The sequence below is a fragment of the Argiope bruennichi genome, chromosome 3 (assembly GCF_947563725.1).
Source record: "Argiope bruennichi chromosome 3, qqArgBrue1.1, whole genome shotgun sequence".
In the NCBI taxonomy this organism is placed as follows: domain Eukaryota; kingdom Metazoa; phylum Arthropoda; class Arachnida; order Araneae; family Araneidae; genus Argiope; species Argiope bruennichi.
Genome location: NC_079153.1, coordinates 82842076 through 82864899, shown reverse-complemented (window position 1 = coordinate 82864899; position 22824 = coordinate 82842076). Strand labels below are relative to the sequence as shown.

At 27.0% G+C, this 22824-nt stretch overlaps 1 protein-coding gene across 2 annotated transcripts in view; it reads right to left on the bottom strand.

Annotated features, from left to right (window-relative positions):
* LOC129962506 (twist-related protein-like) overlaps nt 1-22824 on the bottom strand; it is a 99318-nt gene that overhangs the window by 15515 nt on the left and 60979 nt on the right. The window contains exon 1 of one of the 2 annotated variants that reach the window (XM_056076250.1): nt 5787-5900. The exons of the other annotated variant lie outside the window; for it this stretch is intronic. The gene's annotated coding sequence lies outside the window, so the exon portion shown is untranslated. Of the gene's footprint in view, nt 1-5786; nt 5901-22824 lie in introns of those variants that run through there. 2 annotated transcript variants of the gene reach the window in all.

Below are 22824 nucleotides of genomic sequence, written 5' to 3'. Positions count from 1 at the left end.
AAAGGTGTTCCATGGAATTTTAAAATGGAAATCAAAAAGGAAAATTCATTTTTTTAACTGGAAAAAAAAACAGATGGCATTAATAATTGCTTGCTTTTAACATCACAATTTTAGTTGAAAAAAATGATTTTATAAGTCTTCGGTAAATTATATTATGAAACTTCTTATAAAATTTAATATTTATTATTATTTTCAATTTAAGGGTACTGCCATTAAAGGTACCGTTGGAAAATGATGATAAAATAATTATTTTTGAAAGAAAAATTATCATTATTCTTAAGTGAAGGGTCATTTATTATAGCATTAATATCTGAAAGTAACTGAAAAAAATTGAATTTAATTGCACACATTTAAGATTATTCACTTTTTAAGGTTTGAAATGTGTGCTTGAAAATTCTGAGAGTTATAAACATTTCAAAGCTTTAAACTTCCATAGAATATCTATAAAAGTTAAAATAATAATTTCCATTCTTTAAAAAAAATTAAGAATTCATTTTGAATAGTGAAACATTTCTCTGCGTTATGGAGAAAAAAACCTTTATTAAGCAAATAATTTGTTTAAAAATTAACTGCCATTTTTAATTTTAAAAATCTTCCTATGAAACCATGAAGTTTAAGCATATTCATTTAATCAAAATAACTAACGTACATTTCAAATGACCTCAAAATGAAGCAAATTAATATATTTACAATAAAAGAAATCAAGGATTTAATATATGCTCCTGAAGCGGAACTTACAAAGTCCTGTCAGTATATCGAATTATTATTCAAATGGAGGACTGGAATGGAGGACTATATGCCGAATAGAAAACTGAATCTTCATTCAAATACTAGGAAATTGTGTTTGAAGTAGTTTTATCCCTTTTCCATCCGAAAGATGAAGCGTTTCAAAATTGAAAGTGACTAACATTGAAATCTGAATACTTCAAATTTAAATTTTCCGCGTATCATTTCGAGTTTTCTTCCACTTCTCAAAGCCTGTTATTATATTTCTAAATAAAAGGACTTTTACATATGGGAATCAAAAAGACGAAACCTGAAAGAAGGAGAAGTAGAGGATTTAAATAGTAGTTGACAGAAAGAGGGTTTTTTTTTTTTTTTTTTCCATTTTTTCAGAAAAATTCTGTGTTCTTTTAAAGTGAGCAAAAAAATGTCCAGTGAATGAATGAATGATATAATAGAACATTTTTAATGATTCATATGTTGTCAGATATTTATCGATTTTACTAATCATATATATCATTTTATATAAATCATTTTTTAGTATGAGGTGAGAATTTTAAGTGAATATGCAGATATGTAGTAGATATATTTAATAATTTCTATTTTTCAAAATTCCAATGAATTATTAGCATTGTGATATAACTCAATGAATTTATGTCCCCTCCATAAATATTATGCATATATTAATTCAACACTTTCCAACTGCAAAAATAAATTGTTTTAAAAATAAATTCTTTGACATATTTTTGAAATTTATATATATAATTTTAAATAGTATATAATTTTAAAAGTAGTCTTCTATGTATTTTACATTTATTACTGATTTATGTTACGTAAATTTTCAAAAATATAAATGGGTATGCTCTCTTTAAGCCTGTTATTTGACAATAAAATTTCTTATCGGGACTTAAATTATAAGAATGGAAGTAATAAAATATTAAAACTAATAATCAATTTTATATGCAAGATTTGCGAAAATAACATTACTACCATCAGCGATAAGCTCAAATTCTACATTTCGAAAAATAAAGGAACAAAAACACATAACAGGAAACATGCTGTAAATTAAACGAAACTACTATGTTTGTGTTTTTAAAAATAAGTTATCAAACAGTTCAGTTTCGAGTACATATATTCACTCGATTTTGACCATAAATTGGAATCATCCATAAGTTGAAGCAAATTAAAAGAGTATCCGCTTAAAGCTATAACCAAGGATTTATGATCTTCACGATTAAAAGCGAGTACATCCAAAATCCTTCCGATATCGAATTATTATCATGCCGGATGGTGGAATTTATCCCCAAACGTGGAGGAAATTGAGTTTACAGCAGTTTTATCGCTTTCTCATGGAAAAGTAGAAGCTCACTGGAATTATTGACAATGAAGCGGATATCTGAATATTTGGAAGTCAGAATCTTAGGCTCGCTATTCAGAACTTCACTTCTCTTCTCCAAGCCTTTTATTATATTTCCGGCTAAATGAATGTTTAAATATATTTGTCAGAAGTAGTAAAATATTACGGCGGGGAAATCATTTTAGAAAGCGTGGGTGGATTTGAAACGATGCTTGAGAAAATGTGAGTTGAAATTCTTTAAATTTAGAAGGATTTGATATTTGTGCATCTTTGAATATGAGAAAGTTTAATTTGTTTATAGCCTGATTCTTCAAATACTTGATTGACGATGGAGATTCATGAATGATTGAAATGACGATTCATGCATTATACATCATAATTTTTTTTGTCTTTTGTTTTCTTTTTACTTCATCATATACTTAATGTAGAGAAAGTTTAGTAATCGTCAAGAAATTCAAACTCCAGATTTTGACAAATTCCCATATTTTAGACCACCATGAGTTCGAAAAACAGATTTTTTTTTGAAAATATCCGTTTGTCTAACTGTGGCAAAGATAACTCTAAAACTTCTTGAGCTAGATAATTGAAATTTGGTATACCGTCTTTACTTCCAATTTTCAGTTTTCTATCAAATTAAAATTTATTTTCTATCAAAGTCTGTCTGTTTGAATATAAGTTAACACGATGATCACAAAACGAAAGAGCTAGATAGATAAAATTCGGCGCACAGATTTATTATCTTAGTAACTTGCCAAATTTTGAGCCAAATCCAACAACAGGTTATTTATCTGTTGGTATGTATTTTTATAAGTAAGTAAACGCGATAATTCAAAAATAAAATGACTTAAATATTTAAAATATGGTTTGGGATTTTATGATTACAAGTGCTTTTTCTGCGTCAAATTTTTGTTCAATCGTTTGAGAAATATGCGTTTAAAACATACATTCTATTTTTGGAAACTGTTAACGCATGCCAGGGATGAATCACCGAATAATTCTCCAAGGATGGTACGATGGATTCACTAAAAATGCTAAATTCACGCCAAAAAATATTTCGTAACTATTATGTGCCAATGGCAAGTAAGGCATTCTCTGGCAAAACTAGATTATTAGAGACTGTGCGAGAAAGTTTTAGGGAGACCACTCTCGTTAGTTTATAATATGAAGCACAGAACGAATTATGTTAGTGCGCATTTGAGCTTCAAAATTCAAACTTCTTGAATTGTACAAAATATATTCATTGAATTTAAAAAATTAACTTATCTTCAGAAACATAAATATGTGTCAAATTTTATACCAAATTCATTTCCATGTCAGTTGTATGCCATCCTTTCTGATTCTGACAATTTATTCTGATTTCTGTCAATTATATGCCATGCTGATGTATAATCAGGTGTACGGTAAACTAAAATTAAAAAGCTCAGTTCGTCAGTAATATAAATTTCAATATGTGATCTTTAAAGGAATACAAATTTTAAATTTTGAATCGAATATCGACTCTCTAATGATTATATGAGAAAATTCTATTTTTGGAAACTGTCAGACATCGTTGGGACTATATATGAGAAAATTCTCAGAGTCATAGTGTGCTGCTGTTGGTTACGATATGAAGAACCTTTTTACATTTTCCCTTTAATTCAATTCGAAAATTTATAATGTTGTCTATTGAAATATCTAACATTTCGTAGAAACTATTACCATTGAAGGCATGATAATCTATGAACCAAATTTTAGCTAATGTTCGCATGATCTCGGATTCAGGTTTCCATTCGAGGCCTCAAAAAAATTTGTCGTTGAAACTATGAAATGTCTGGCTATTTGGAGGTTTAAAATCGCTTAGTGGTACACCCAGTCATCCTACCTGGCTTCATTATAATTAAAGTAATTCTTATAAGTCTTCATATAAGAGCTTCTGATTGGCGTTCCATCGTACAAATTAACATCTTAGAAGTTATTTTGACGCAGTTAAAGTCAATTTAATCTCATTGAAAATATTATTATAAATTTAAGTTTATTTTAAATGTATTTTAAAGCCTTTTTATTATTGATAAAAGCATAGAAAAGGCTCAAAACCATCTGATTTTTTTGCGTAAATGAATTGGCCTATGAAGAAAAGTCTTCAAATACATTTAAAATAAATTTCGAAATAAATAAAATGTTCAAATTCACTCAGAATCGCTGTTTCAAACTAGTCTGAAATAATAAATTAGGAAATGAAAATAATAAACAAATTTAAATTTAAATTTTATGTGAAATTTAATTAAATTTTAATAAGCCAAAAATCAATTTTATTTAAACTATTTTTATGCATTTTTGTAGTTCAAAGAGGATCAATATTGCGACAAATTTTTCTGATTTTTTTAGCGCATGTACAATATCCTCGCAGCATTTGCGAAAAGGTAAAATTAGAAACAAAAATAACTGCTTTGAAAAAATAAAATATAGCATGCAACAAATTATTCCAAGAAATTTTTCGGATCTAAATAAAAATTTAATTATACAATTAAATTTTTAAAAAAGCTTAGAAATTCGTTGAAAATTCTGTTATCCTGTTTGCAAATCTCAGATTATTGAATAGATCTCTACTTCGTGTATTATGAACTCCAAAGTTTGTAAATGAAAAAATATTAGAAATTGCAAATGCTTCGTGAATAAATGTACATTTACTTAAACTCATTTCAAAATTCAATTACGGATATGCTACAATTTTATAAAAAGTGCTTATAGAATTACTTAGAATAATATTTTCTCCTTTCTTTAGAAAGTGGATGCATTTTTATTCATGTTATTACTTGCGTTTATTTATATAAAAGACGAGCGTTGAAAACGATTAATTGGATTATGAGTATTTCGATGCATTTTAAAAAGTAAGAATATTCATTCAGTTATGGGGAAGTTATGGAAATTGTCTATCTTTCATGAAAGAAAGTTATCACTTGATCCTCGTTACAATTTTTATAACGTCCTCGCATTAAAATTTCAGTATGTACTTTAGTATTTTTTTTTTCAAGAAAATGTTGCATATTTATACAAAACATGTTTTACATTCCTTTCAAAATGTTAAGTTTCCTAGAATAATTTTAAGCTTTTAATGGAAACGATTATTAGCAGTTTGTTTCATTATTTTTTGCTAAAATCTCTTGAATAATCTAGAAGTGCAGTTAAATTTTAATAGCTAAAACTATCTATACTGGTAATTAAAATATACAATTACCAATTTTCTTAAATAGCAAAGTATTCTTAATTGAATTGCGGAGCGTAATGATAATATTTAATGATTCAAAAGTTAGATTAGTTGCAAAAGATGCAATTAGTTAATAATTTGCTACATTTATTAAAAGGTTATTTTGACAACAAAAAAAAAAAAAAAAAAAAAAAAACGTTATATCTGAAAAATATACTTTGTAAAATTTCAATTAAGTTATTAGTTAAAATTTCACTTGTATGATTATGAAAATTTTACTAAGACGCAATCTCTTTGATTTACATATTGGCAGAATTAGCTTTTAAAAATTTTTAAACTTCTGAAAAAATTTTCTTTTAGAAAATTTCGAATAATAATTAAAAACTTTAGTGGGAAGGGGATTATGAAAGTTTCCTGGAATTCTGTTAAAATATCCTTATAAATGAAATATAAAAGTAATAAATTTGTCAAATAACATCTTCAAAATGCATTGCAATCTTTTAAATAAAATGATGAAATTACCTTTTTCCACTTTTTCCAAGTCCTTCAAAAGAGCGTCAGTTAAAATATTCAAAATTCACTTTCAAATATGCTGGATAATGATATCCAAAATGCCTTATTTTATAAATCATTAACCCTGCATACGCCTATAATATACCAATCATCTAAAACCCACAGAATTATACTAGATTAATAGCCGATAAACTCGTGCCATAACAACAAGTACCACAGATCAGGTGATATTCAAATTAAATAAAAATACCTTTTTCTCTTTCATTAAAGAAAAATATCGCCAATGCATCCAGCATCATCCGATTATTACTTTATTTTTTATTATTTGTTAGCCTATGCAGGAATGACAGGTCATTTCAAAGTCGACATGAAATCAGTCTCCCAGCATGCAAATTACCCAAAATCTCCGAAGACAAATGGGCTACACCACAAAAAAGTGTGCCAAGAAACTTGTAAGGATGCAATCTGTTGTTGAAAGGAGAAAGCTCTAGACATCCCAAAACTCACACCACCTCCGAGCTGCATAACTGCATCCCACGAATAACTCCTCCGTAGGACTGTCTGGTGATGAACCCCACGCACGTGCACCCTACGCAGTGCACACGCCACTGTAAAAGAGAAATCAAACGAAATCGAAACAGACATGCTGGTGCCTCTGCAAAGATCGTCACATTGATAAGATATGCTGCTGTTTTGTAATTTAGCCGCAGATATCAAATTGAATTTTAAATTCCTAATCTGGTATTCTTATATAATGTTTGATATTTCACGAATACGATATTTCCATCTCAGATTCAAGGCTTGAAAATATCTCAAGCAAATCTGACTCATTTCATTTCTGAACAAGCTATTCCCTGTCGATGTCTGTATTTTAATATTAACTAACATTACTTTATTCATATATATTTTTACACATTTCTTTTAATTGTTCACGATTCACGTGACAAACCCATTTCCGCGAACCCATTTCCGCGGATTCAATTCTATAGGACGCTGGGATCCATCCCAAGATTGGATTTTAAGAAATTTAATACTGTTAAAATATTCACTACTTTTACCTATACCTATGCATATTTCTATGTTGCCTTTCAATACTGTACTCAAAATGACAGATACTGAAATTTATAATAAATTTTCAATTGACATAATTTATGTCAACATTGTGCAGTTTATTTCTTGATTAAATTTTAAGAAAGCAGTGAATCGTTATCACCATCTGCCACCAATGTTACAATTTCTATCAGTTTGGTGGAAGGGTAATGTATCTGTCATTATCGTTTCAACAATTAGTATCTGCCTATCATGGAACATATTCGTTTGTCTGAAATGTTTATTTACACATTCCTTTCAAGTTTCACAAAGTTAAAAATATTTAATATTGTAAAATATGTTTCAGAATTGTAACTTCACTTGATTTCCTAATTAACCTTTCTCGTAACGCTTTAGCTTAGATAAGAGCATAGAATTCGATCTCTATATTTCGGTGTATTGGTTCTTCTTCAGGCAAGTAAATCTTTTATACTGAACCGATGAACGATATCCATATTTTGAGCTCCATTTACCAATTTTTAATTTTTTTTCTTTTATATAATTGATTTGTACAAATGCATTCTTCATCATATTTATATTTTTCTCCAGCATACTTATATCTAATTCTTTCGTTAATCTCATGTCCATTATAATAGGCTCAATAACTTTTTTATCTTAAAACTCCAACAAAAGAAAATTAGTTTAAAAACTACCTGTTTTCCATGTCATTTCGCCATAAATGAATGCCCCCAAAAGTTATATAGACTCTTATTAAATGTGAGAATATTTGTAGAACAATTTTCATGCGAATAAATTGAAGGCTTACTAACTTGGTAAAGCAAAAAAATAAATAAAAAAAATTTTAATGCAACTATACGAACGAAATCACAGTATTTATGCAATGCAAATATAATAATGCAATACATGAGTAACAAACTGCCTTCAAAACGGTATAACACTTAATTTATCAAGGAAATAGAAACTGTTTATTTGGTGTTACCACTCAAACGATGTATTTGAGATGTCTTTTGACAAATTGTAAACTTGGATTTATACTTCCCTTTTCCCACATGTTCCAGTAGTATCGTCGCTATTTGTTGCACTTATTTGAGCTTTCGAATCGTTTTTATTCAAGAAAATGCCTTAACTAAGATAAAAGTAGAAATTCACATATATATGAATTATCTTAATTCACATCAAAGAATTAAGATAATCATGGAAATACAGAAATGTAATATTTTCACACATAATTTGACTTCAGGGGGAGATCGATGAGTTTGAATAGTATCATAATTTGCAAATATAAAGCCCTACATAAGTATTATTGAATGATCGAGCACCAATCCCTTCAACACGTTAGACACAAGAAGACGTTATTGGAGCCATCTTCTCAGACCACAACCGAAATTTCAATCAAACTCGATTCTCATAGCATCAGCCAATTTCAGATACCCACCGTCTTTAATGACAACAGATTTTGAAGCGTTTTCTTGCATTCTAAAAATACAGAACACAGTCTTAGAATAAGTTGAAGAAAAGCACAATTGCATAAGTGAAATTCAAAAATTATTGAATTTTCAACTATCTCATAATAGAGTATTTACAATTTGGTCATCTAAAGATCTGATCGAACTACAGAATCATTCAAAGGTTTAACAAAACAAATTTTATAGGATCGGCAATAGTTTTTCAATGGGATATTTTCAAAGTTTCAATAGCAAATTTTTTCATCTATTGTAAAAAACCAGTCATTCAGATTCAGTCATTATGATATCTCATCATCTTTGATAATCTGTAGGAGCTTATTGAACTGTGCAGTGAATTTCAAAAATCTAATTCGAACTCATTATTGCTTCATCCTAAACTCATTTATTTTAAAAGTCTCGGCAGTAGATTTTTGTCGCAACACGCAAAATTTAACACTTGATCGTACTTCGAAATTTGTCAATTCTTCTACGAGACAGAAAATTGAGAATGCCTACAAGTAAGAATCAAGTGCATACTTTATAAATATTTGAAATGGAAGAAACCAATTTCCACTCGTTAGCCAAATAATATTATTTGCTTTTTATGAGGAATGACATAATTTATTTGGAAATTAATTCCAAATAAGTAATTTTCTGATGAATGACATAATTAATTCGCATTTGAAAATATTTAAATTGTTCAATAATAGGAAAAAGAAATATTAATATTATTCAATTTACAGTGGGAATGTGGGCAATGAACACAGATATATACTGAAAATTGCTTCAAGTTATATTAAATTGCTTCTAAAATAAACTATGATTTATATAAGATTCGAATTAAAAGATCTTACGAAACCCAACTTGAAATTTAAATGTAGAAGTTTAATTGTGGAAATTTAAAAAAAAAAAAAAACCTCGGCATGTAAATGATATTTTTAAGTGATATTTGAAAATAAGTCATATGAAAAATATTCAAATGAAACAATATATGTATGAAATATAAAAATTAAATAATTTAATATTATAAATTTTAAATTATTATCGAATTGGCAAAACTGAAGATGGCAAATTACTTTAGAGTTTTACAATTTCCAAAATTAAGCCTAATATTAATATTTTCCAATTTCGAAAAATTAAAATTCTACAATTTTTGGAAAATTAATGCAATGAGTTATATATAAAGTCAGGAAATTTCAAGGATTTAAAAAATTCCATTGCAGTTTAGGTAAGAAATTGACTATCAAACATTTATAGAATATTATCTTATTTCAAGGCTCCGATAAGAATAATTTTTTGGATAACAATGATCAAATTACTTTAAACGCTTTTCAAATACTTATATTTTAAAAGAAATTTATATTTTTATGTTTATCTTCACTTTAATTCACAGAAAGCTGAGAAATTTAACAAATTTGGATTCCTTATAAATAATTAATAAAAAGATGAAAACTACTACAAAAACTTTTTACCAAAACAATGAATTTAACAATCGAGGTCATTTAACTAAGACGACAGTTCTGTAAGTTTCAATCTACACATATCAAAAAATATACTAATTATAATTAAAATAAGAAAGTTCCAATATTCTATAATAACCACACATACTTTTCTAAACATAAATTCAGAATTCCAGAACTTCTTGACAAGTTAATTCACTTATTCTCCACCTTTTAAGAAAATCGTTTTTTCCCTCGCGTCTATTTTCATTCCATTCTCTCTTTTTATTTTTTAGAAAACACGTTCTTTATAAGTAAACATGGATACCCCAGAGAGGTCAACCTGCCAGCCTGAATCAATATTTAAATATTTTGATGGGCCTGTTTTTGTAACCCGACATGTGTTTTCTTTGAAAAGGAACGCTCTGGCGACTGAGAATTTCAACAATAATTGCTGAGATGTAACCTAAAACTTGTTCGATAAATTCTGGAAGAAAGAAATATTCGTAATTTGATAACTTAAGGCAATTCTTACAGAAATAAATTACTTTTTCCGTGATTCATCAGCCTTATTTATGTTGGCTTACTAACAAGATAGGAAAAATATGTTATTTGAGATAGAACAGTTTCTTTTCTGTAAAGTTCAGATTATTTATTATTTAAAAAAGAATTTTATACCTTTTCTTGGTAAAATAATTTACTTCGTTAAATTCTATAATTTAAATAATGCAATAAATTTCAATAATTTACTTTATTAGATTAAGTCCAAAATATTTTAAATGCTAATATGTATTGTTCTTTTTCAATTATTATGTGTTCAATACTTCTTATATTGGTAAGAAAAATTAATAATGGTATATTTTCCGGAAAATATATCTACACGGAATCATAATTATCTCATGAAATAAATATTTCTACAGCATAATGAATTATGCCTACTATTTAAAAACATATTAATTCGAAAAATGCGAACATTTTTAAAATTTTACTTGATTAAAGTAAAAATTTAAAAAAAATCTTTTTAGCATTGTTGTTGCAATACAATATATTATTTATAGTACTCTTGTCTTATAAAATAAAAATTATTTATTAACTTATCATTGAATTTAAAAATCCTATAGTAAAAAGAATTTTAGAAAGATTTATTATTTATATTGATAAGTATTTTATCTCTCAAGTTTTATTTAACTTCAAAAACTCGTTAAAACTTTATTATTGATTTTAAATCATCTTTGTTATCGTCAAAAACTTTTATTATGGAGGAAGTTGCTTTCCTTTAGCCAGTACCCAATTTAGCCAAAGTTATAGCAGAACTTTTCTGCTAAACATGCTACTTTTAAAAACAATCATTAATCCAGGGACATTTGAGCAGTGAATTCATTATTTTTTATATTATTTGCTGCATGGTATAAACAAATAAAGAAGTCTATGTACAGAATCTTTTTTTATTGAAGACTGTGATTTAAGCTTCTACAGTCTTCTTAGAATTCGATTCTTTTTGTTTAAATATTTTTCTTTAAATTTAAAACATAGTTGCTGAAGAAAGAGAGCAACGAAAGTAGCTTCTTCTTTGCTTTTAATGAAGTACTTTGAAATTCAATAAGTTCTTTAGAATTTGTGCTGCATTTTTGTGATTCAAATATAAATTTTTCTGCATGTAGCATTTTCTTAAATACAAAACGAATGAAGAAACACTGAACAGAAAGCAATATTAGTTTTTTTTTCAAACTTGTATCTTCAAATATTCACTTGAGCTGGTATGGAATTCTTTGTACATCTTTCCGAAATATATACTGAAATGAATTTTTTACGCTGATAAATGTATAGATTGCTGTCTTGCTTCCTTAAAATTTAAATGCATTTCGAATAAAAATTCAGAGTGCCTTAACGTGTTTCATGAGCATGTTTCCTCCTATATAGAGATTTTTAAAAAATAAAATTCAGTATTTTTTTATTTTACTAAACAGGCAAGTTTAAAATTGTCACAAAATATATTTATAATAAAATAAGAGAAATTCGAAAGAGGGAATAGAGTCTTTATTTGCAATTTCTGTCCTTTTTTCTTTTCAAATTTATTATTTAAAGATTGCTGTTTAGTGAAATAATATAAAAATGTAATTTAATCTTAGAAGAATTTTTCTAAATTTTTCTGTTATTATTTATTTGCCTATTTTATTTAGCACTCCGAATTATTCTAAACATAAATTATAACAAAAAACAGTATTTCTTTTAAACAAATGGAAAAATTGGTTCAGTAAATGTAAATACAAAATTGATAGTTTTTAAATCAATTATGTTTTATTTTTATTTGATTATTGCAAGATATTGAATATATAATTAGTTTTTGTTGCGATTAACAGTATATTGATACTTTCAAGAGATACATTTCAAAAATTTCGCTAAAATTTTTATAAATAAAATGCCAAAAGAGTTCTAATTTTTAATTTCCAGTGAATGGATTTAAATGCATGATGCTAGCGAGCAATAAAAACGCTATAACAATCTTTGAAGTGAATCAAGCTTTTTTTTTTTACTGAATTTAGAATACGATTCTTTTTTTTTTTTTTTTTGATTCGCACACAAATATCAGAAGAATGTATAAGCATTTTGAGTATTTTTTCTATGATCTATTGAAACCAAAATTTGACATGAAACTACAACTGCAATCACAGGATTACATACCAAATTTCATTTATTTTATGCCATAACATTTTTTAGCTGTTACATGTGAGTGAAAGTACAGACTTTACAAATAATTTGATTCCAGATATGACATGTATTTACAATATAGATGCTTATCCTGAGTTCCAAATTTTATTTATGTAGATTTTTTTTAGTTTTCTCACTAGTACTGAGACAGTCGAATAGACTTCTTCTGAATTGATTCCACTAAAAATTGGGTAAAAATTTACCAAACTGGTATGAAGACCATAATCCAAATATCGTCCACGTAGCTAAAAACATTTTTATTTTAATTACCGTTCTTACAGATAGACATAATTACAAAAACGAGTTTTTGAGCTCAGGAAGTCCTAAAATCTGGAGATTCATCAAATTCAGGAATTCGAATGTTTTGACGATTGTAATGTTATATATATTCCGTAAGCAAAAATACAAAACTTAACTAATATCCAGCTATTTTAAATAAAATATTCATATTATTTTTTCTCTACCTCCCTTTCCTTTTTGTTTCATTAGTAAAATGTCTAGAATTAACTATCCATCTTACTTTTCTCGAGTGACCCACTCTACTCAATGCAATGAAAAGTACATTTATTCTATATCATAATCTATATCATATCATAACGGTGTCCTAAGATAAATTAACTATGCAGTTAAAAACTTGAGATACAATTTATTTATTTTTAAAAATCAGATGATTAAAAAAGTTATCTGTCAAATAGCTTCTTCTTTCAGTATTAGAAAACTTTCTATTGTGACTAACTTTATCGAATTATTTATCCACTCTAACCAATAATTTGTCTTATAGATGAACGTTAATGTTTGAACATTGGACGCATAGCTTATGCTCAGCTAAGATTATGTAAAATAACATCAATTATAAATTAGGTTGAACTAGTCTGTTTAAGGAATAACCTACAAAATTTAATTCCAATTAATTTTCAGATTGAATGCTGCTGGATTTCCATTTAAGCAAAAAAAGTAATTTTTTGAGCTTATTTAATCAGTTGTTGTTCAATCAAAATTAATCCAAGTGTTTATAGGCTTTTGTTCATAAATAAACACTCTTTTCATTAATTAGTCACTCATTCCTTTCTAAATTTCTGAATTGTTTTAGTCGAATAAGATAAATTTGATAAAAAAAATCTTTGAAATAATCCAAATATGATATGGAGGAACATTCATATTTTAATGTCAGATGCTAAATGTACATAAAGCTTAATAAGCACGAGCCTAGTAATTTTTAGCTATGGTCAGGTAACTTGGTCAGTAATTAAATAAGCATTACATACAGCGCATTTTAACATATCATTCAAACGAGAAAATTTGATTATAGATAGTAATTATACATCAGAGTCATACCGATATATACCGACATTCACCGCTCTCAAAATGAGGAATTTGCAATAATACCTCATGAGATAAGGTTTATTTATAGAATACACAAAGTAGATTTTATTTCATTCAATTCAGAATTTTTCTTTTTTATAAAGAAAGAAAAAAATATCTTCTCAAGTAATCCATAGATACAAAAGATATTAAAATATGTCTGTTTAATTTTCCTACTATAGCTAAAACCAAGCATTCAAACACACAAAGAGTCAACCAGCAATTTTTCTTTACAAAAATTTCAGCATAGGAATTGCATTTCCTATAAATTCCGAATGAAACTATTTCAAATTAATCTTTTACGATCTCATTTAGTTAAAATATTTCCAAAAGAGATATTCTACTTTCGCGAACCAAACAAAAAAAAATCCCTGCAAGAAATAAACGAGATTTATTTATTAGTTGAAAGCCAGAAAGAAAATAATAATATGCTGCCTCGGCATTGCTCTCCTTCATCTTCTTGCATTTGAAGCCTCTTTTCTCCTTTGGAGTAATTCATTGGTGAGGCATTCGGCGAGCAGAAAAAGAGAAAAAGATGCCGATTACTTTGAAAATAGTGCTTTGATAGCTCCCTCTTGAACACTCACCGGAAATCTTATTCTCAAAGGGTTCTAATAGAAAACATTTGAGTTTTATACATTTTTTACTTTTGCGGGAGTGTCGATTCATCGATTACACAAAACACTATTTTTTTCGAAACTGATTGGATTTACCTGTTAATTTAAAAGAAACAAAAGAAAATGAAGTGAAAGTAGAAGAACGTTATTCTACTTTTTTTTTTCTTTTACTAATAGTATTTTCAGCCGTTTTTAAAAGAAACTTCCCGTTTGAGCCTCTGTTTTCACTTTCAAATATTTGAAACATGTGATGCATATGTTTGCAATAAAATAAATAAAGTTAGAAAAAATTGATCATAAAAAAAAAAATTGCGCTTCATTTATTTACAAAATTATGTTAAATTTAAGTCGTACAAGCTTTCTAATATCAACGTGCAACTGAATTTCCTAAAGACACAATAAGATACACCTAACTCATTTGAAAAATGCATAAAGACTTCATTAATAATAATAGTAATGCTGTGTTATGGAAGTGCGTATAATTGAATCTTCTTTCTTCGGCCAGTATATAAATACTTCAGTTTCGTTGTGATAAAAAAAAAAACCTTAAATAATACATGTTTTTCTTTTAATATAATGTTTCTTCACGCAGTACTTTCAATAATTAATTCATTAATTCCAAATATTAATTAGAATGCTAATTATATAATAAAACACGTTGTTTTCCTCCAACTTTTAAAGTATAACTTGTATGCTGATGAAAGGCATAGACACTTCTTCTCCTACATCTAGAATAATTTTCTCCTTCTGATTCATTCATTGGTAAATCATTCAACAGTGATGAAGAAATACCTCAATGTCCCTGAAAATAATTGTTATGTTTATAACCTAGATTTTTTACTTCCAGACGAATTTAACCCACTTTCAGACGGATTTAAAATTATTTTCTAAAATTTTCCATCTTAAAATCGTACTGTTATAGCAATTATGAGAAAAAGTGAAACAGCAAAAAAAATATTCACCCCATTACTTCAAAATTTTATTTTATTGTTACTTGATTTAAGATATTTGGATTTAAAATATTTAATTTTACTCATTTAAGTCTCAATTTTTAATGTTCACCAAAGAGGACTGAAGATTTTGTTTTAAATGTTCTTTATTTCTCATTCTTTCTACTGCGTTTTTTTTTTTAATATAAGACAAGGAATTTTAAAATTTTGATATTCTCTTTTGATTACTATTATTTATTTCCAAATTTACTGAATTTTATTTTATATTCATATTTCTTATATTTAGTACAGATTATGAAATAAAGAGGAAAAATATTTAGAAAAATTCAAAATAATTTTTCCTATCTGAAAATAATTAAAATTAAAAAAAAAAGATTTTTTACTTTGCAATATTTAAACGTTTATTATACTTTTACAAGATATTTCAGAAAACTTTTAATATACTTTGATTGTATAAATGATTTTTAATGATTGTATAATGATGAAAACTAACCATATTTATTTAATCTTTGCATTTTTTTATATTTAAATTTTGACGAAATGCTCACAAATTTAAATTTTGAGATTGACGTGAATAATTCTTTGACGATTGTTACGCATATTTTCAATAAAACATGCATTAGTTTCTATTCTAGTGAGTGTGACGAGTCATTATCTACAACTTCGGAAACAAATGTTGTTAATTCGAAAATCGTCCTCTGATTCATTAAAGTCCTGTGAGGTAACCTTGAGCTGATGAATGCGACTCAAGCTTTTAATCTATCTGCTCCACACTATAATTAATGACCTGTTCGGAGCTCTCCGCATCTGGTAATCCGTCCGAGAAACTGCTCGGACATAATGGAATTCCTGTCCTTTTTCGAGTAATTTCTATTTCAATCAAATGAACCATTATATTTTGTAGAACTATTTTATAAGTCAAATGCGTTTAAATATGTCTGATGAATTATTATTATTCCTTCAAATAAACTTATTTTATATTACTTAACTTTGATCAAAATAAAGTTTTAAATATTTCGTTAATGCACTCCGTATATTTCAGCACATAAGTGAAACATAATCGTTTTATTATCTGTTTATTTGAATATCGTAATAACAGGCATCACCCGTTTCTGTTTATACTGGTGAAATATTTTTAAATAAAAAAATGACAACTAAGATGCCATTTTCATTAATTTTCAATATTTGCAAGCTACGTAAGCAGTTTAAAACAATTTATTTATAAAATTTAAATGGAGCTTTGGTATTTAGTAAATGTATAGTTTATTTTGAGAATAAAAAAGACAAACGAACACTTTAGGAATATTTGTATGTTTGTATCGTAATTACAGTGCCTATAACGATTATATCATAGAACAAATACGCATAAAGTTGCATAGTCGAATTACATTTCATATTCAATACATTCATTCCCCTAGAGGGATGTATAGACGATAATATTGTGGTGAAAGCTTATACGCCAGTTAACACCTACCCGAGCAATTGCTTTTGTATTGTGGTCATGTTACTGGGCTGCGAACTACAAGGTCCCAGGTTCTACCCTCACATATCCCAATGCGCTACAATAGAATACCAGAAATTTTCTCAGATCAACGTTCTCAACTTTTCAAACAGATGAGAATAGATATAAAAAATTAAAAAAATTATACATTTATACTTTTTTAAGCGTTTAAATGGTTCCTGAAAGGAGATTTCGTTAATTTTATATTGCAATACATAATGTATAAATATTTTTATATGATTATTTATTTTGAAATGATATAAATAATTGTAAAGTATATATATATATATATATATATATATATATATATATATATATATATATATATATATATATATATATATATATATATATATATATATATGTATTGGGCATTGGCAATAATTGTAAAGTATATATATATATATATATATATATATATATATATATTGGGCATTCCATAATTGAATTTTAGTTTCAGAAACTATTTATGTGCTTTTTTAGGCTATCTATTGTATAATATCTAATGATGAGTCAATAAAATATCGAAGCCATTGAAAAGATTAGGAAATTTTGTTAATTAAATAAAGATAATCAGAAATTAATTTTTAGAAATAAAATTAGAAATTACCAAAAATGGGCTTTATTCTTAACTTTTCAGAAAAAGAAGTTGATAATTTTCCTGTGATTTATGATGAATCAATAATCTATTTCCGAACAATCTTGTTAGCGAATAATTTGATTTGCGAAAATTGGTATAAATGTTCGCTGAATTCATATGATAATGTTCGCTGAACAATTACTCGTGAAGTAATGATATTTGCAGATTATTTTTTTTCATTTATGATATAAAGAAATATATTCTTTCTTTTTTATGAAAGAAAGTAAATTTTTTATGCTTGCCACACAATTTTTCTTACACACAATTTCTCTTCTAAAAATTTATAAATCATGCATTTCATTGTCATCTTTAATTATCTGTGTTTCTAGGTTTTTAATTTCCTTGTAAATTCAAAGATATTAATAATCTATTTTCTATTTCTAATAATTTTACCAAGAAAATAGCGAAAGCAATAGGTATTGACGTGTATTTGAAAACCTATCATTAGACCAATTAATCGAAATCTGAAACACATACTTTATGAAACATTATTGTTTAAATGCACTTAGCTGGAAAATATTTTGTAAAATCCATTAAACCATTTCTTATTTCAGTTTTATGCGTTTTATATTGTATTATATATACAGTCATAAAAAAATCAAATTATTTTTTAATTCCATCTTCTTCGTAATTTCAGTTACTTAGAAATAATATTTTTCCTCTCTCATCAAAAGGATTAATATATATACTCATAACAAATCTATTTTTTTTCTTCGTAATTTCAGTTTCTTCGTAATTTCTTCGTAATTTCAGTTACTTAGAAATAATATTTTTCCTCTCTCATCAAAAGGATTAATATATATACTCATAACAAATCTATTTTTTTTTCATTCCACCTCTTTCATAACGTCGAATCTAAATCAAATAATTTTTTTTCCTTGCTATGTTAGAATGGTTATTTTCTTTGTAAATATTCTTCTAAATGTCTTCCCTCGTCTTATCATAGTACAAATTATGAAATCCTTTTCAAAATAATACTCACTCATCTTCAAAAGAGTCATTTGTCTAAAACTAAACTCATTTCATTTTGTTTGAACTAAACTCATGACACTTTAATTGTATATTAATGTATATAACCTATTTAACCATTTGTTAAAACATTCTGCAAGTTCTACACTGCGATTAAGCAGAAAGGCTTCGCATAATTTATGTTCCCCAGTGTAACCTTGAGCTCAAACAAACTCTTAATGTATATATAATTCAGTAAAATAAATTAATAAATTTATTCACATGCGTTCCAAGTTAGTCATCCTTACCAGCAACTGTCCCAACGCATTAAAACTCCAATGCCTTTTCGGGCAATTTCGCTGACCGGAAACACAAGATCATCCACCCGATTACCTTCTTGAGTGCTGCTTCCACAAAATACACCATTTACGGTGTCTGACGAAAGGCTTACAAAGAGGTTCCTTTCATGCCCTAAGTGACACCACATGCATTTCGAATAGTAGACACTTTACCGAAAAAGAAAAGGTACCTTTCCGTCGCCCAGACAGTCGCCAGTTGGCGATAAGATAACACCAGTCCTTACCGGCGACCAGATATTTTAAAGACAATTTAATATAGCTGAGATCGTAATTTAGGCATGTTTTAAACACGAGCGTGTTCAATTCGCTGGTTTCCGTGCCAGCAATGAATGGCTACCGGTTTCCCTACGTTTCACCTACCGCGTTGTGTGGAATACATATATGAGATTTGGCAGATTATTCAACTAAATTGCTCACGATTTGACAATGAATGTTTAGATATTGAGGAAGATCGTAGCACGAAGTGCAATGGTTTATCTATAGAAATGTATAGAGTTATCTTTGAGATGTAAGAATGAGGGAAAGAATATGGAGAAGTGGAAATTTCGAAATGCTTACTACAAAGAGGGAAATTAGAATTTATCTGTAATGTATGATATTGCTTTTAAAGTGGACGGATGAATTAAATCTTCTTAATACCTTTGAATTAATGCTGTAGATAAAAGTAATATCATTGGAAGGTCTAGAAATGCTTTAGTCTTTTTAAAGCATAGGTAATCAGTAAATGCATTAATTTATTCTTTGGCTGATTATTTTGATGGCCCGTGTCACAATATCTTTGACAAACATATCAAACTAATTATATTCGACTTTTTTATGGCCAACTGGCAATCTTTAAGTAAAATAAATAGGTTGCTTTTCATTTGCTTAAATTTATCCTGACGTTTCTGATTATTTATAGATGTCACAGCAGTTTTATGAGAAAAATTAAACCAATTATGTTCCACTGCTTAATGATTGGCCCAGAACGGTTATGTAAAAAGAGCAGTTAATTTATTCGTTGCGTTTGAATGTATCTTTGCGCAGTCATTTTATTAACACATGTCGTAAATGCCAATCCAATTACTGCAAATCTTTGTTTTTCTCTACGAGCTTATACAACTTGCTGCGTGTGTATAAAAACACCACTAAATTATCCTTTGAAATCAATCAATTAAGAGAGTCCCATTTCTATACAGCTCATTCGTTTGAAATTAAATTATTCAAATCAAATTTATTACGGTCAGATCATTTCTATAGAAGAATCAAAACACGTTTTAAAAAAAGCGGAATGTATAAGCATATAAGGTATTTAAATGTTATATAGGTTGAAATTGTGTGATGGTTAATTTTTTTATTTGTGTGTTTGCATTGAATCTTTTCAATGCAATATTCATCAAAAAAATTTCAATCCAAACTTTTGATGAAAATTTGATTTTTCATGTTCGTAGATATAAGATACGAGAGATTACTAAAGGTATCAAAATCTTAAAGCCGAATAAAAAATGTGCGTTCTATTAGAGGCAGGATCAATATAAGAAACGTAATTTAATTTTGTGACAAAAAAAATATTCAAACATGTGTAATTAATCAACAAAAATATACATTATATAATTCTACCTAAAAAAATCATTATTTCGAAAAACTTATTTAGATTATTGTAATCGGAAACTTACGTATAGTGTTTTTATTAAAAACAAATGAAAAAAAGTACATTGGACATTTCCATTCATGGATTTTATGGATGTATAGTGGCTAAAAAATAACAAATTTGATATTTTAATCTACAAAATTTCGTTTATTTCATAGAGATAACGCGTATTAAAATATGTTCAAAAACATTGGGTTAAGAAGTGCTTCTACTAGTGCTAGTGTTTGTAAACGGAACAAATAAATTGGATTCAAAAACAAATACCTTTTTTTTAAAAAAAAATATTTTTTTAATGTATACACCATAAACGGAGAAAGTATAGTAATTATCAAAAAATTTGTTATCATATTTAAATAAATCTTCGCATTTTAAATATCATTCAAGTCAAATTATATCGAAACAACTCAAAAATATATGAAACTAAATAGATAAAATTTAATAATCTATCTGATTGAATCGATTGTAAACCCGTAAATGTGTTGAAAAGATAACTCAAAACTTCTAAGAGACAGCTAGACATAGCTAAAAATATGCATGTAATTTTATATCTAGGATTGACAATGTATGTCTTATTTTACTCCAAATCCATCAAAGCATGCAGAGACTGTTACTTTTTTGGTGCTTGTTTATCTTTAAGACCTTGGATTACTTTGCTATTTTCAGATTACTCTGCGATTTCCAAATTATGTTATATTTTATATAAGATGCTAAGATAGCTGGGAACTTGGGTCGATGATTTATCATCATGGCTGCGAAAATAAACATGCGTCGTTCTTTTTATGATTGTTTATTTGAATACAATACAAAAAGAGCAAGATAAATAAAATTTATATGGATTTTAATATTAAAATTGCAGAAATATGTCAGATGTTTAGTGATTATGTCAGAGGAAAGAATTCCGAATAACATTCTTGATTCTCTTTACGCAATTAAGAATTGAAAAACGGATGATGTAACGTCGTTTACGAGAAAGTCAAAAAACACTCCTCGTAATTATAAATATAGCTGCTTAAAAAATCTAAAAGTCTTATTCTATATAACATATCAAATTTTATGAAAGCTGAAAGATCTCACAAAATATTACTACTGAAATTTTAGATTATTTAAAGGGATTGAAATATTTCTTCAACTTTCAAATATTTGATAAAATATTTTGGTTTCCGCAAATCCCTTGAGAAATGTTCCAATATTTTAATTATGGATAAAATTCTTCAACTATCTGTTTTCAAATACATCGTGAAAGCAATAACGCTTCTCAATTTACTAGGGCAAAGATAATTTCCACAGAGACAAGTGCCTCTTTAAAAATGTAAAGAAAACTTTTAAAAGCACTTTCAGATGAAAATCATATATCTTCTTAAGATCATATTAGTTTTAAAAGCTTCGTTAAATTGATTTATTTTCTTTCAGCAACAACGTTTTCTTAAGCATGAAAGAAGTATTATTGAAAGTTGAGTGATAAAGGCAGAAAGATAATTTTCGTCTCATCTTTTGGGATGAATTTGGGATAAATTCCTCCAGAAGAAGTGTGAAATTAATTATATTGAAAGATCTAAACCTATTCCGTTAATAAGAATATTTGCTCATGTTATGTTCATATTGAGTTCATCTCTTATTCCCCGCAATATGCAATAAATTAAATAAATTTACGCAATACATGAAAGTAATTGTTCAAAGAAATCCAATTATATTTTCATTGTTTAATTATGGTTTTACATAATGAAACTTTTATGTGAAGTCCACAATGTAATAAGCTGATGAATGTTACCTAATTTTACAGCTAAAACAATAACAACTAATAAATTTCTCTAATTAATGTGGAATTCATAAAGAAAGTAGAATTTAATTTCTTTTAAAATGTAAAATTAATTCAAAATCGCATTTGATTAACACAAATATATCTACATTAGGAGGGATTGAGTTGTTTTGCTTTGTGAAACTATTTCAAGTAAATATTCTTTTATTGGAATGAAACTTATAAATTCTTTTAACATTAATTAGGATATTGATTGTTCTGATAAATTTGTTTAGAAGAAAGTAAGGATACAATTAAGTTGATTGCTTTAAATTTATAATTTCTTTAACAGCTGCTCCATTATTACCTTTATTTTTTTTAATTCTTTTTTCTTTTTGCAATCTTCTGCTTTAAAAACACCTTTTTATTTCATGCAAGTAAACGTTCGTTCTTTTTTTTTTCTTGAAATTTAAAAAAAATTGTAATTTTAATTTTTATAATTAAATATAATATAATTATATATATAATAATGTCATATAATATAAATAATATAATTTAATAATCACATAATATAAATTAATGTAAAAGAAATTAAGTAATTATAATATAATTATTAAACATCGAAAAATGTCCAGAACAAGAAATCTAAATTACAATATACA